Below are 15,878 nucleotides of genomic sequence, written 5' to 3' on the forward strand. Positions count from 1 at the left end.
CATTGCAACGAAAAGAATAAAATACTTAGGAATATATCTACCTAAAGATACTAAAGACCTATATATAGAAAACTATAAAACACTGATGAAAGAAATCGAAGAGGATACTAATAAATGGAGAAATATACCATGTTCATGGATCAGAAGAATCAACATAGTGAAAATGAATATACTACCCAAAGCAATCTACAGATTCAGTGCAATCCCTATCAAGCTACCAGCGGTATTTTTCACAGAACTAGAACAAATAATTTCACGATTTGTATGGAAATATAAAAAACCTCGAATAGTCAAAGCAATCTTGAGAAAGAAGAATGGAACTGGAGGAATCAACTTGCCTGACTTCAGGCTCTACTACAAAGCCACAGTCATCAAGACAGTATGGTACTGGCACAAAGACAGAAATATAGATCAATAGAACAAAATAGAAAGCCCAGAGATAAATCCACACACATATGGACACCTTATCTTTGACAAAGGAGGCAAGAATATACAATGGAGTAAAGACAATCTCTTTAACAAGTGGTGCTGGGAAAACTGGGCAACCACTTGTAAAAGAATGAAACTAGATCACTTTCTAATACCACACACAAAAATAAACTCAAAATGGATTAAAGATCTCTTTTTTTCCACAGTGGCTTTACCTTAAGTAGCCTGTCTTCTCTAACTGTGGTTATAAGCAAAGTATGTTTATGCTTAAACACTAGAGACTTAACAACCTCCACTGCTGTTACCGAGTCCAAGCTCATCCTACTTAGACTTCGAGAGAGGGGCCAATAAATTTAGAGATGAGTTGTTGGAGCATGGAATAGCAACTTTATTTGGAAAGCACAAATGGAGAAGATGGTAGACTGGTGTCCCAAAGAACTGTTTCACCTGAGTTGGAATACAGGCTTCTTTTATACTAAAAGGGGAGGGAGTAAAGTCAAACATTTCCTTGCTCTGGTTAGCCTCCAGAGTGAGCGAGTGCTCGGTTGCACATGACTCTTTGGAACCCCCCATCCCCTCCCCTCTCCCCCATCCCCCACAAGAATACTGTAAGTGGGGTTGCCACTTCCTTCTCCGAGGGATCATCTGGACCCAGGGATTAGTCGGATATGACTGAGCCTGTGCCTTCTGGGTCTTCTGAATTGCAGGTAGATTCTTTACCACTGAGCCATAATTTCTTCCTTCTTACAGTCATTCACAGGTGGGCCTGGTCAGGATATTTCCTGTGAGCTAAATGAAGTTATTTTAGTTTAATGCTTCCATTACCTGGGAAGCAGGGTTCTCAGAGATGGGCCATTATGTGTAACTTAAGCTTATAGTGATTAACTTTTAATAGAATACAAAGGTTCTTCCTTATTATACTACCTCAGCAGCAGGCAAGCAAGCCTTAGCTGATCTTGTCAACTTCCAAACCATCATGGCAGAGAAAACAGAGTTCACCAACAATACATGAGTCATATTCAGTGATTCTTACTCAGGATCCCTTGTAGTGTGGTTGGAAATAAAATATCCAAAACTGTTACTGCAGCAGTGTACCAATAGAAGCAAAAGTTTACTACGATGGTGAAAGCGAAAGTGAAATCGCTCAGTCGTGTCCAACTCTTTGCGACCCCGCAGGACTATAGTCCAGGCTCCTCCGTCCGTGGGATTCTCCAGGCAAGAATACTGGAGTGGGTTGCCATTTCCTTCTCCAGAGGATCTTCCCGACCCAGGGATTGAACCCAGGTCTCCTGCATTGTAGGCAGATGCTTTAACCTCTGAGCCACCAGGGAAGCCCCACTATGATGGTAGTAAACCTTTAATATAGAAGGATATTTCTGTAAGTGGTTAATCACTTGATAAGCCAGTTGATTACCCACAAGGTCATCCAGTTTGAGTTGTGTCTGCCCCCAGCTGTGTCATGTGATACAGCTCCCTGAGAGATATCCAAGCCACACACAGTTGATACTTATTTACTCATTTATAAAGATAACTGACTGGTTTGGCTTTCAGTTCAGTTCAGTTCAGTCGCTCAGTCATATCCGACTCTTTGCGACCCCATGAATCACAGCACGCCAGGCCTCCCTGTTCATCACCATCTCCTGGAGTTCACTCAGACTCAAGTCCATCGAGTCCATGATGCCATCCAGCCATCTCATCATCCCCTCCTCCTCCCACCCCCAATCCCTCCCAGCATCAGAGTCTTTTCCAATGAATCAACTTTTCGCATGAGGTGGCCAAAGTACTGGAGTTTCAGCTTTAGCATCATTCCTTCCAAAGAAATCCCAGGGTTGATCTCCTTCAGAATGGACTGCTTGGATCTCCTTGCAGTCCAAGGGACTCTCAAGAGTCTTCTCCAACACCACAGTTCAAAAGCATGAATTCTTCGGCGCTCAGCTTTCTTCACAGTCCAACTCTCACATCCATACATGACTACTGGAAAAAACATAGCCTCGACTAGACGGACCTTTGTTGGCAAAGTAATGTCTCTGCTTTTGAATATGCTATCTAGGTTGGTTGTAACTTTCCTTTCAAGGAGTAAGTGTCTTTTAATTTCATGGCTGCAGTCACCATCTACAGTGATTTTGGAGCCCCCAAAAAGAAAGTCAGCCACTGTTTCCCCATCTATTTCCCATGAAGTGATGGGACCAGATGCCGTGATCTTTGTTTTCTGAATGTTGAGCTTTAAGCCAACTTTTTCACTCTCCTTCTTCACCTTCATCAACAGGCTTCTCAGTTTCTCTTCACTCTCTGCCGTAAGGGTGGTGTCATCTGCATATCTGAGGTTATCTTTTCTACAACCTGCAATAATTAACTGTTTTTTGTTAAACTGTATATAATTACTGTCTTAGGATTTGGGGCTGTATGTGACTACATACCCATCATTCATATTCAACTTTGGAAAGGCATAAAACTTCTAACCAGATAGATAATTCTGGAACAAGTATCTCAGATTGCACTTTAGGCAGAATTTGTTATAATATTCAAGTGATTCAGTGGTGAGCAAGTATTAAATAGCACACCATCTCCAGTTTCTATAGTTGGACTATATGCATATTCTCTTCTAAGCCTATAAAGCCCCCAAACTGAATCTTTATTCTTTTGCCTCTTTTAGACAGCTGAGTTGAGTCTCAGTTGATTAATAGATCAAGACTTGCAGAATATGGCTGTACTTCCATGCTCTAATATTGACTTCTTGTTCCATCTTGATAAAATAATTTAATTTTTCAATTTCTAGACCTCCATATTAAAAAGGAGGTCACAGAGATCTTAAAAGAATTACATTGTTCTGGTATTCTGGTTTCTGAATTACCAAAATTAAATCATATTAAATGACCTTGTATAATTTCCCCCCTATATCCTAGAATACCTTGAAGTCATTTAAAACTCTCTGGCTGCATAGAACAGCAAATGCCCAGAAATAGTGAGGCAAGTTTCCAGTGTCATGGTGGAGGTGCTGAAAAGCCCAGAAAATGACGTTAAGCTGACAAAAAGATTTCAGGAAAGTGAAGGCTTGTGTGTGAGCATGAAGGAGAGTCTTCTAACATGTCAGTCTGAAAATGTGAGATGAACTTGAATTTTCCACCATTACTAACACTTCCTTAATTTAAGGCCTACTGTTTCAAGGTAACTTACTGAGGTTTTAGCACTCCCACATAATTCTGATAGTTTATCACCATCATGTAAGGTCCCAGCTTCAACTGACACTTTTCAGTTGGGTGGGAGAGGGGACAGAGAGCAAGAGATGTTGTATTCCACAGCAGGAAGCTCAAGTGGGGCAGTGAGGGCAAGAAAAGCCCTGGGGTTCTTAAAAGTCCCCCAGAGAAGGGGCCAGTGCCAAGCAGGGACTGGATACCCCGAACACCAGCCTGCATGGTATTACTCTTAACTACTGGACAGAAGACTTTAGGCTATTGAAGCCAAGACGTGGTTCTAGGAGATCCTCAGGAGCTGACTACAAGTATCTTTTAACCTTGAGATAGTTTTTCCTTTTGAACATGCAAGTCTTATGTATGATTGACTGCTTTAAGTTGGGCTTTAAAAGGGAGAAAGAGAGTGTGAAATGAAAATATCTTCTGTCATATCAATAAACAGAAAATGTCACAGCCATCAGTGATTTCTGGTCTCCAAATGTGACTCAGTTCAGTTCAGTTGCTCAGTCGTGTCTGACTTGTGAACCACAGCATGCCAGGACTCCCTATCCATCACCAACTGCTGGAGTCTACCTAAACCCATGTCCATTGAGTCAGTGATGACGTCCAACTGTCTCATGCTCTGGCGTCCCCTTCTCCTCCTGCCCTCAGTCTTTCCCACCATCAGGGTCTTCTCAAATGAGTCAGCTCTTCGCATCAGGTGGCCAAAGTATTGGAGTTTCAGCTTCAACATCAGACCTTCCAATGAACACCCAGGACTGATCTCCTTTAGGATGGACTGGTTGGATCTCCTTGCAGTCCAAGGGATTCTCAAGAGTCTTCTCCAACACCACAGTTCAAAAACATCAATTCTTCGGCACTCAGCTTTCTTCACAGACCAACTCTCACATTCATACATGACCACTGGAAAAGCCATAGCCTTGACTAAACAGACCTTTGTTGGCAAAGTAATGTCTCTGCTTTTTAATATGGTGTCTAGGGCTCAAAATCACTGCAGATGGTGATTGCAGCCATGAAATTAAAAGACACTTACTCCTTGGAAGGAAAGTTATGACCAACCTAGACAGCATATTAAAAAGCAGAGACATTTCCTTGTCAACAAAGGTCCGTCTAGTCAGGGCTATGATTTTTCCAGTGGTCATGTATGGATGTGAGAGTTGGACTCTGGAGAAAGTCACTGTGACTGTTCACACCAGTGACACAGTGTCATGGCCCCATCTACTTCCCTCCCCAGGCACTGACACCCATAACCCTGAAGGCTCAGCAGATCCCCAAGATCTAGTGGTCCAGCTGTGACCCTGGCTTCCAGAGCAGAGCAGCAGGATGGACCGTAACTATCTGGGCTTCTGGGCCCTAACTATCAGAGTTTGAACCATGTGATGCTGCCGCATTTCCTAACCTGCTCTGGAGTCTGATTCTGGGTTCAGATCTCCTTTAGGCTAGAGATCCCAGATATCCCCTGAATATAATGTACTCCTAGAAGGCAGAAGGGCTTTTTAGAAGCTGCTTTGTTTTCTTATGGGTTTCTAGATCTCCCCATGGATTTGCTGCACAAATGCAAGCTTGGCCAAGGTGAACCTCATATAGCCATAACTTTGACATTGTGTCCCTCACACACAGTGGAGCAAACTGTCCCTTGGACTCAATACATGTTTAACTCCAATTAGCTATACTAAAACCTTATAATCAAACATTTCTGGGCTTCATTTTCCTAGCAAGATGTTCTCTAAGATCCCCTGCCAGGACCAGCTTCTAGGATTCCACAAGGCATCAGCTACCTGCTAAGCCAGAAGAGACAGGGGTGGCCAGGGGGCTGTTAAAACCATCAGGCATCAACATTCCGAACACAAGATAGTTACCACAACCCTGAAAGATTTGGTATAGCTTCTTCAAAAAGCCTTCATTCCCCTTGTAACAGTCACTCTGGTTATGTTTCTCTGTGGCTGACTCACCACAGGCAGGCTGCGTACTTTAAGCTAATTTCTCATTGGAAGTGCTAGAGTCACATTCATGCACTCACAGTTGATGGGACTAGAAGTTCTTATGCTCTGAATCTCATTAGGATGAGCCTCTAAGAGTCCCCATAGGACCCTGGTTCCCAATATATCAAGTCTGATGTTACAGAAATCCCCAGAAAAGTGATGAGAAACAATGGTTTGAATAACAACAGAAGTTAAAACCTGCTTTTACTTAGACGGCTTTAATTGGTCGTGACACTGCTTTAAGAACATTGCAAAATTTTTAAGACAAAATAAGAAGCCACTTCATCTGATTAAAGGAAAAAGCTACCCATTAAGATTCTTCCCATTAAGATTCTGCCAGAGAGATTGGTTAGAACAACTGTGAAGTGCTTTGAGAATGATCTTCTAATGCCTTGGGTTTTGAAAACTGAGTGCTGAAGAATTGATGCTTTTGAATTGTGGTGTTGGAGAAGACTCTTGAGAGTCCTTTGGACTGCAAGGAGATCCAACCAGTCCATCCTAAAGGAGATCAGTCCTGGGTGTTCATTGGAAGGACTAATGTTGAAGCTGAAACTCTGATACTTTGGCCACCTGATGCGAAGAGCTGACTCATTTGAAAAGACCCTGATGGTGGGAAAGATTGAGGGCAGGAGGAGAAGGGGACGACAGAGGATAAGATGGTTGGATGACATCACTGACTTGATGGACGTGGTACACAGCCTGCCTGTGGTGAATCAGCCACAGAGAAACATAACCAGAGTGACTGTTACAGGGGGAATGAAGGCTTTTTGAAGAAGCTATACCAAATCTTTCAGGGTTGCGGTAACTATCTTGCATTCAGAATGTTGATCCCTGATGGTTTTAACAGCCCCCTGGCCACCCCTGTCTCTTCTGGCTTAGCAGGTAGCTGATGCCTTGTGGAATCCTAGAAGCTGGTCCTGGCAGGGGATCTTAGAGAACATCTTGCTAGGAAAATGAAGCCCAGAAATGTTTGATTATAAGGTTTTAGTATAGCTAATTGGAGTTAAACATGTATTGAGTCCAAGGGACAGTTTGCTCCACTGTGTATGAGGGACACAATGTCAAAATTATAGCTATATGAGGTTCACCTTGGCCAAGCTTGCATTTGTGCAGCAAATCCATGGGGAAATCTAGAAACCCATAAGAAAACAAAGCAGCTTCTAAAAAGCCCTTCTGCCTTCTAGGAGTACATTATATTCAGGGGATATCTGGGATCTCTAGCCTAAAGGAGATCTGAACCCAGAATCAGACTCCAGAGCAGGTTAGGCAATGCGGCAGCATCACATGGTTCAAACTCTGATAGTTAGGGCCCAGAAGCCCAGATAGTTACGGTCCATCCTGCTGCTCTGCTCTGGAAGCCAGGGTCACAGCTGGACCACTAGATCTTGGGGATCTGCTGAGCCTTCAGGGTTATGGGTGTCAGTGCCTGGGGAGGGAAGTAGATGGGGCCATGACACTGTGTCACTGGTGTGAGCAGTCACAGTGACCAAGGTTCAAGACTGTAGTGGAAGGTGGCTTCCCTGCAAGCCTGGGCTTCTGCAGCCACCACTGCCTGGACCAGCCTGGAGCAAACCAGCTAAGTCTCCCAGGAGATCCCAATAGCGGACTGGGAACAACATGAACAGGAATGTGAAGCAGATGAAGGCGGGCTTTGTGAAGAGTATTTATTAATGAGTTAATACCAGGATTTCTGATACCCGCTGTGCTGTGAATTAATTCTGTAAACTGAAAATGTGTCATAATTGATAAGTTTAAGCCTCAGATTCTTTCATCCTAGAGCCAGTGTTTCACTTGGCTTTGGGATGAAAGGAACGGAGAACCACATAGGAGGGGGATGGTCTCTGCGGATACATGGGAAAAGAAAACTAATTTGAAAAGAAATCTGAGACCCAGTGGTTAGCATATGTGCAACACCACTGTGACTTCTCTGACGAGGGGGTGACACCACCACTGCTTGTCCAGAGGAAAACTGCTTCTGGGAAACAGGCCCATATGAACCGAGATGCTTGAGCAAGTATCACAGGCTTAAGCATAAAATTTGATTTAAACACCAGTGGCTTTTCTTTTTTTTTTTTTTTTTTTGGTTTGTTTCATTTTTGTAAAAGTTGTTTTTCCCCAATATTCAGAAGTTTGCTATAAATGTTTCTGTCATTATTTCCTTTTTGATTCAAAGCTTTTAAGTCTCTCAAATTCTAGTCTGAAATCTACAACTTGAAGGTGTCATGACTTAGAATGCTTTGCTTTTATCTTCCAAAGAAACATTTAGAAATGATCTAAATAGCTGATTTAAATGTGCCTAAGAAGCAACTGAAGCAACGTTCTCTTATTAGAGAAAAAAAAATTTTTTTTTCCACCAAGCTGCTGTGGAAAGAAATTGTGGCTGCAATGATTATCTAACTATCAGACCTTGCCTTTCTGGATTATTTCAGATAAATGACTTTGTTTGTTTTCAAAATATGTCATATACTCCCAAAATACTTGCAATATTAATTAGGAATTTTACTTCTGGGTAGAGGTGTGCTTCTTCTATATAAATTTACTGGAGAAAACAAAGGGATCAAAGGGTTAATTCTTGAGATGTAAAAATCGTCTGAAAAAATTAAAATTTTGTCTTTGGCTCAACATCTCTGTGTTACTCCGAATACCTTTATCCTGACTGCTTATCTAGTGCTCTGAACATATGTGATCTTTTTATTTACTCTGTGAAGTATTTACGTATTTACTCTGTGGATGGGGTATTTTGTCAGTTTGCTAGGGTTGCTTGTACCCAACAGAATGGGTACCTGAACAAGAGGGATTTACATTCTCCCAGTTCTAAAGGCTGAAAGTCCTAGGCCAAGGTGCAGGCAAGGCGGGCTTCCTCTGAGGGCCATGGTGGCAGGGTCGGCTTCAGGCCTGTCTCTTGGGCTTGCAGGTAGCTCCCCTCCGGTGGATTTTTCCTCACAGGGGCATTTGTCTGTGCGTCAGTGTCCTCTGTCTCTCTTCTTCTCGAAGGACACCAGTCAGATTGGATGAGTGTCCTACCCTAAGGGCCTCATTTTAACAACCACTTTTTAACAAGGTTATCTTCAAAAATGGTAACAGTCTGAGGTGCTGTGACATCTGAATTTTGGGGAAATGCAATTCAGGCCATAACAGATTTTATCTCCATGTTATAGAGGAAACTGAGGCCCAATGGGTTTTCTTCTTCTTCTTTTTTTTTTTTTTTTTAACATTTCTTTATTTATTTGACTGTGCCCTGTCTTAGCTGGGGCATGTGGGATCTTTGTTGCAATATTTGAACTTAGTTGGAGCACGTGCAATCTACTTTCTGATCAGGGATGGAACCCAGGTCCCCTATATTGAGAGCAAGGAGTCAGCCACTGGATCACCAGGGAAAGTGTGGAAGTGTTTCTCACTCAGTTGTGTCTGACTCAATGCTACCTCATAGACTGTAGCTTTCAAGGTTCCCTTGTCCATGGAATTCTCCAGGCAAGAATACTGGAGTGGGTTGCCATGCCCTCCTCCAGAGGATCTTCCAGACCCAGCGATCAAACTCAGGTCTCCCGCATTGCAGATGGACTCTTTACCATCTGAACCATTCACGAAGTTAGCAGTTAAGTTTGAAAAAACTGGAAGTTCTGCTTCCAGTTGTATCATTCACACTTGTTGAATTATGTCTAACTGGTGAAACAGCATTAATGAAACAAACAAATTTCCACTGAAAACATTTCAGAGTGTACCCTATGGTCAATGAGTAATGTTATCAATACTTACACAGAAAGGAAACAGATATTGCATTCCAGAGATCAGACTCTTAAGCTGTATGGTAGTTTAAAATTTACCAGCAGTCCCACCCAATTCTTTTATTACACCAATTTTACCTAACTATCTTGGAGATGTAGGAATTTGTGTGACTAAGGAAAATGATGTTAGATTTAGTCTCCTACATTAAATTTCACATGGAATCTACTTAAAACCAGTATCAGAACTTAGTTATAATGCTACCTTCCAATATTTATTGAGTTTTTAGGTTTAAAAATTATTTAGGATAAAAGAATCTGAGACTTTAAGTCATCAAAGAGAGCTTATCTTCAAACTACAAAATTAATCCAAAGCACATTTGGTATTAAAAATTCAAAGATGATACATTTTAAAATTCCAATATTCAGTTAACTTACTAATAAAAGTTTTTATACAAACCTATATTTGTTTCTGGTAGCTATTGTAACAGATTGCCACAACCATAGTCACTTGAAATGGCACACATTTATTACTGTCTTACAGTTCCAGAGGTGAGAGGACCCAAATTAACCCCCCGGGCTAAAATCAAGATGATGGTGAGGCTGCGTTCTTTTGCACAGGCACCATGGGAGAATGGGCTCCCCGAGTGGCTCAGTGATACAGAATCCGCCTGCCAACGTGGGAGATGCAGGTTCTATCCCTGGGTCAGGAAGATCACCTAGAGTAGGAAATGCCAACCTGCTGTAGTATTCTTGCCTGGGAAATCCCATTGACAGAGGAGTCTGGCAGGGGGTCCATGGGGTTGCAAAGAGTCAGAACGACTGAGCGCGCGCGCGCGCGCACACACACACACACACACACACACACACAGAGGGAGAGAATCCTTTCTCTTGCCCTTTCCAGCTTTCAGAGGCTGTTGCCCACATTCCTTCTGGTCCCCTTCCACCTTCAGTCCAGCAATGCTGGGCTGAGTCTCTCCTGAGCTACCAACTGTCTGGTTTTCTTTCTTCTGCTTCCTCTTCTACCCATAAGGACTCTAGTGATTACAGTGGGCCTCCTAGCTGGTCGAGTATGCTCTCCTCATCTCAAAGTAAGCCGGTGAGCAGACAATTCCATCTGCTACCTTAATTCTCCTTTGCCAGGTTACCTAACATCTTACTGTATTGTCTGGGGATTAATGGAATAGAACCATGTGCCCTTCCCCTTCACCCCTGGTCCCAGGCACAACACAAAGGCCCTTTCCTGTCTTCTGCTTCTTGTTTATAGAAAAGTAGAAAAGCTGAAGTCTTCAAGGCCTGTCTGAGTCACAACAGAGCAGCCTCAAGCAGCTAATGATTAGGACAATAGAGACACAGACTCGGTATCTGATGCGCATTCCTGAGTTGTTTTCCAGATACTGTAACTGCCCCCAGAGGGACAAAAGCTAACTGCATGCTGCCCAGACCGCAGCCATGGCATAAGCTGCTCCATCTTGAGTGATACGGAATCTGTGGCTGGCACAGTTCCAAGAACTGCGAGAATATTAACACCGTTTCTCATATTGATCTATATCTTTGCGGGCATCAAAATAAATAGATTGTTTTGCCTGTATCTGTAACCATGCAGTTACAATAGTCAGCAAAGAGATGCTTGGGACTCATGTGGTTATCTTCCACTCTAAGGAAATGGCACCCTGTGTCATGTCAGCATGAGGAAGTTACAGAAGACCAACTTTTGCCCGTAATCCCATAGAAATGGAATGATGTTCTGACAAGTAGGGATTTGTAAGCAGCTTTTGGCAGGAAAGTGCTGTCCGCAGGAGGCACCCTTTTGTCTCATCACTAACCTTAAACCAGGCACCCCTAGGCTCTACTCATCTTCGCCCCAGCACACTTTTCAAATCTTTTAAAATTTTTAATTAATTAATTATTTATTTTGGCCATGCCACATGGCATGTGAGATCTTATTTCCCTGATCAGGGATCGAATCCATGTCCCATGCAGTGGAAGCCCGGAGTCTTAACCACTGGACTACTGGAGAAGTCTGCCTTTCAAATCTTCTGATCATACCATACCTTTCCTAATCTGTTGGTTCTTTTTGTAGATCAGAGAAGTAGAAATGAAGGCTAAATAATTAGTAGATGACAGTTGTCTTCCTTAGCTTCCCCTTTAGTAATCTCATGAATAAACTATATTAACATGAGTGCATTAGAAGAAAAATCACAAATCAACAAGCCTGCAAACAGTGTAGGATGGTGATAATTCTCACCCTCCATCTCAGGGATTAATTGAGATTACTTCACTTTTTCCCTTTAAAAACTTTCATGGCGGAGAAGAATCTTTAGAGACAGTTTGTGGGGGGCGTGTTGGGGAGCAACAACACTGAGTCCACCATCTCCCCCGATTGGCCACTTTCTGATTAAAAGTAACTTTCCTTTCTGTTAACATTTGTCTCTCTCTGGAGTATTGATTGTTGAGCAGCAAGCAGCCAGACCTGATTTGTAACATTAGGACATGGGCCATTTTGGAGGCCTGTTAGTCTGTTACCACAGAGCATTTCCACTTATTTCATCTTGTTCGGTTCTTTTTTGTGTCTGCATTTCACTTTAGTGATCTCCTTGGAGCTTTGGTCTTCAGTTGGTTTCCAATCCTGACTATGTTAGTGACCCTATGGGAATGTTGCTTTATGGGAAAGTAATATTTAATTAAAATTTTAAGTGGACCATGCTGCCAGTTTTCTAGAAATTAAGCATATATTAGGATAGAAATGCCAAGTAAAATTATGTGGGACTTTTTTTTTATGTGAGAAAAATTCAAGATTTATTTGTAAATGGGAAAAACAGATTACAGGGCAGTTAGGCACAGTACTGAGAAAAGTGAAATTATTTAGCTCTAGCTTGTAAACAAACAAAACTTCCCTGGTGGCTTAGACGGTAAAGTGTCTGTCTGCAATGCAGGAGACCTGGGTTCGATCCCTGGGTTGGGAAGATCTGCTGGAGAAGGAAATGGCAATCCACTGCAGTACCATTGCCTGGAAAATCCCATGGACAGAGGAGCAAAGTAGGCTACAGTCCATGGGGTCGCAAAAAGTCGGACACGACTGAGCGATGTTCCGTTCCTAGCTTGTAAACAGGGGTCTTGCCTCATCATTGTAATTTATTTTTGAAATATTATTATTTTTCAATACTATTTTAAATATTATTATTGAAATTTCTTTTATTATTGTAAAACAAATATTATTCCATTATGGTTATACAGGAGAAGTCACCTGAGCAAGCTGAAATAGCTCACTTGTGAGAGCATTAGCTGAAGATCTAAAGGCCCCTGGTTCAGTCTTGGTTTCAGCAGTAGTTTTGGATATTCACACTCAGTGTAATTTCCTGACAGTCTTAACCAAAATATAATGAGCCTTAGGGGACTATTTGGTTATTATGCTTTGGATGGGTCAATGACTTTTCAGGGAGGGGTGGTGTTCGGTGCCCTGGTGGGCTTCCTACGTGGCCTGCCCCAGCTCTTTAGTACTTCCTGACTGTAACAATAACGGATCCCTTTGCTTGCAGTGCTGTGCAGTGCCCAGTCACATCTCACTCTCTGCGACCCCATGAACTGTAGTCTGCCGGGTTCTTCTGTCCATGGGACTTTTCAGGCAAGAATACTGGAGTGGGTTGCCATTTCCTCCTCTAGGGGATTTTCCTAACCCAGGGATCGAACCCACATCTCCTGCCTTGCAGGCGGATTCTTTACCATCGAATCGTTGGGGAAGCCTAACTTACCTTGAGGACTTGATATACTTCAAGCTATCCTCTAAGCTAACTCTGTGTATTAACTTATGTAAGATGACTACTAAAATTCTCGATTACTATTTGTTAAATACATGAATAGCTTGGTGCCAGAGACCTGACATGCGGTAGGTACACAACAATCTTTGACTATCATTATTATTTCTGTAGGCTAAGAACTTTGCCAGGTACAGCTATGAGATGTGAATTGTTCCTCAGAAACCTTTACTCCTCCATCTACTAAGGCAGTGCTGAATTAAAGGCCATGGTTCCCCTGTACCCCCTGCACCATCTGTATTAACAATTCTTTGTTTTATACAGTACAGGTGAAAGGATATTCTCCTGCCAGGCTTTAAATTTCTGTGAAGGGGAAATTCTCCGGAATAGCTTCTATTTCAAAGGGTCTTACCTGGCATCCACAGGCCACATGAGGTCTTTGAAGTCTCTGAAACTGAACATGAATTTGAGTGTTCATGTGCACATTTCCCTAGGGGGAATGTCAAGAGGCATCATCAAATTCTAGGTTTGTGACCTAGAAAAGATTTAGAAGAGTTAAGTGCGAAAGATTTCCTTATAACAAATACTTGCTGGTACTTGTGGCCCAACCTTTGTGTTTTTCCAAAATGTTGACTGATGGTGATTTTTCTTGACTATGTGTCTTGCCCCTTGCCCAATGCTGCATCTTCTATTGGTAGACTTCAGGAGGGAGCCCAAGTTGTTAACAAACTTTCCTTCTGTCTGAATGGTGGCCCTTGTGGACAGATTTCCCATAGTAAAGAAGATTTGACCTATTTTTGGAGGTCCTCTCCTACTTGGGGTTTCTTGGTGGCTCTCCTCCTTCGGGGCACCCTCTCCATGACCTGTCACCCATCACTTTATTTAACCTGAAGAGGTAGGTCCCACTTCTCTGATGGTCTCTTTTTTGGGAAGATTAATGATGAAATCCCATATTACCTTTGATTCTATTCTTTTCCTTTCGTTTTCATTCTTGTGGATGGGATTTGCAGACAGTCTGGATGTCCAAAAGCAATACCAGGCAGTGGCTGACTGTTTTCCATCTTTTTTTATTTAATGTCTGTCACCTAAAAGATGTTTCCATGCTTTGTGCTTTTCAATTTTCAATTCATGCCGGGCATTCAGCAGGCTTTAGGTATAAAACTCTGGGACCAATTCCACCTTGGGGGAAGTTTTTCTACAGCACCCAGAAATTTCCTGACACCAGCTGGGTGTCCTACAATTCAGCTCAATTCTCACACCATCTGCCTGGAGAGAGCATGAGATTCCACACGTTAAGGCTCAGTCCTGCAAAATTGCTCGCTTTCCCTCTTCATCTGCCAATCACAAGATGGGGTTGTCAGTTGTTGTTCTGACTCACTAGCTGTAGATTGGAGGTTCCAGTGACTCCTTGGGATTCAATTAATTTGCTAGTGTGACTCACAGAACTCAGGGAAACTTTCTACTTATTAGATCATCAGTTTATTATAAAAAGATATAACTCAGAATCGGTCAGATGGAAGAGATGCATAGAGCAAGGTATAGGGAGGGCTCAGAGATTCTATGCCTTTTCTGAGTGTACCACTTTCCCTGAATTTCCATACTTCATCAACCTAGACACTCTCTGAATGCTGTCTTTTTGGGGTTTTATGAAGGCTTCATTACACAGGCAAGATTAGGTAAACCTTGGCCATCAGTGACTGATTTAACCTCTAGCCCCTCCCTGTGCCACTTCCCAGAGGTCAGGAGGTTGGACTGAAAGTTCCAACCCTCTAATCATGTGGTTGGTTCTCTTGGCACCTAGCCTGCATCCTTAGGTTCAGCTTGAAAGTTACCACCCTCTCATCACCTAGGAAATTCTAAGGGTTTCAGCAGCTCTGTGTCAGAAATGGGGACAAGCATCAGGTATAAACTTTTTATTATAAATCACATTATCACAAGGCATTTACATAAAGTACAAATGTAGCACTTTATCCTCTTTGGATTCCTCTCTTTCCCCTGAGAATTTACTCACAGTTCCAGGTAAGACATTCCCTGCAAAATGGATGGTTCAGATATCAGGTTCCCACTATGAGGCTGGCACTAGGAAAGAAAGTTCCCATAGCAGTCTGAGAGCTAAAGAGAACCTCATAGTTGGCACACAGGGTCCCACCAGTCTGACTTCACCCCCTCTACTCTCTCTGTACTCCCTCTGGGGCAGGCACACTGACTGAAGTTCTAGGACATCATTCTTTCACCTCATTCAAATCTTTGCTTAAACCACCTTCTCAGTGATGCCCACTCTGTCCTCCCCATCAGAAATTTTAACTGTCGCTCGCCCTCATTCCAGGAGCTCTAGATCACTTTTACTGTAGTTTTTCCCTACTTGCCAAGAGCTATAAACTCCTATGATACTGCATCAATTCTTGATATAGTTGTGGAACTTAAGATGAATCACATTTCTACACTGTTATTCATAATTCTGATTCTTTGGTTCAGTTTGAAGCCTGGCACAGGTATAGATGTTGGGCTGGGGCTGAGTGCTTTCACAGGAACATGGGCAAAGAGGTAGACGAAGCTCTGAAGATGAAGCAGGGAACAGCTGGGGAAAGATCAGGAGAAAATTCAGAAGAAGTAATCTCTCAATTCTGGCAGAAGGATAGCAAAAGTTTGCAGATCAGATAAGGAGAGGGTATTGCTTCACGCCGATGAGAGTAAAGTGGAAAAGACACAGAGCTACGGAAGCACACAGACTAGACCATGGAAACAAAATATTGTTTGAGAAATGAGTGTGGATGGGAGTTATATCACAGTGGCGGGAGA

The sequence above is a fragment of the Capra hircus genome, chromosome 2 (assembly GCF_001704415.2).
Source record: "Capra hircus breed San Clemente chromosome 2, ASM170441v1, whole genome shotgun sequence".
In the NCBI taxonomy this organism is placed as follows: domain Eukaryota; kingdom Metazoa; phylum Chordata; class Mammalia; order Artiodactyla; family Bovidae; genus Capra; species Capra hircus.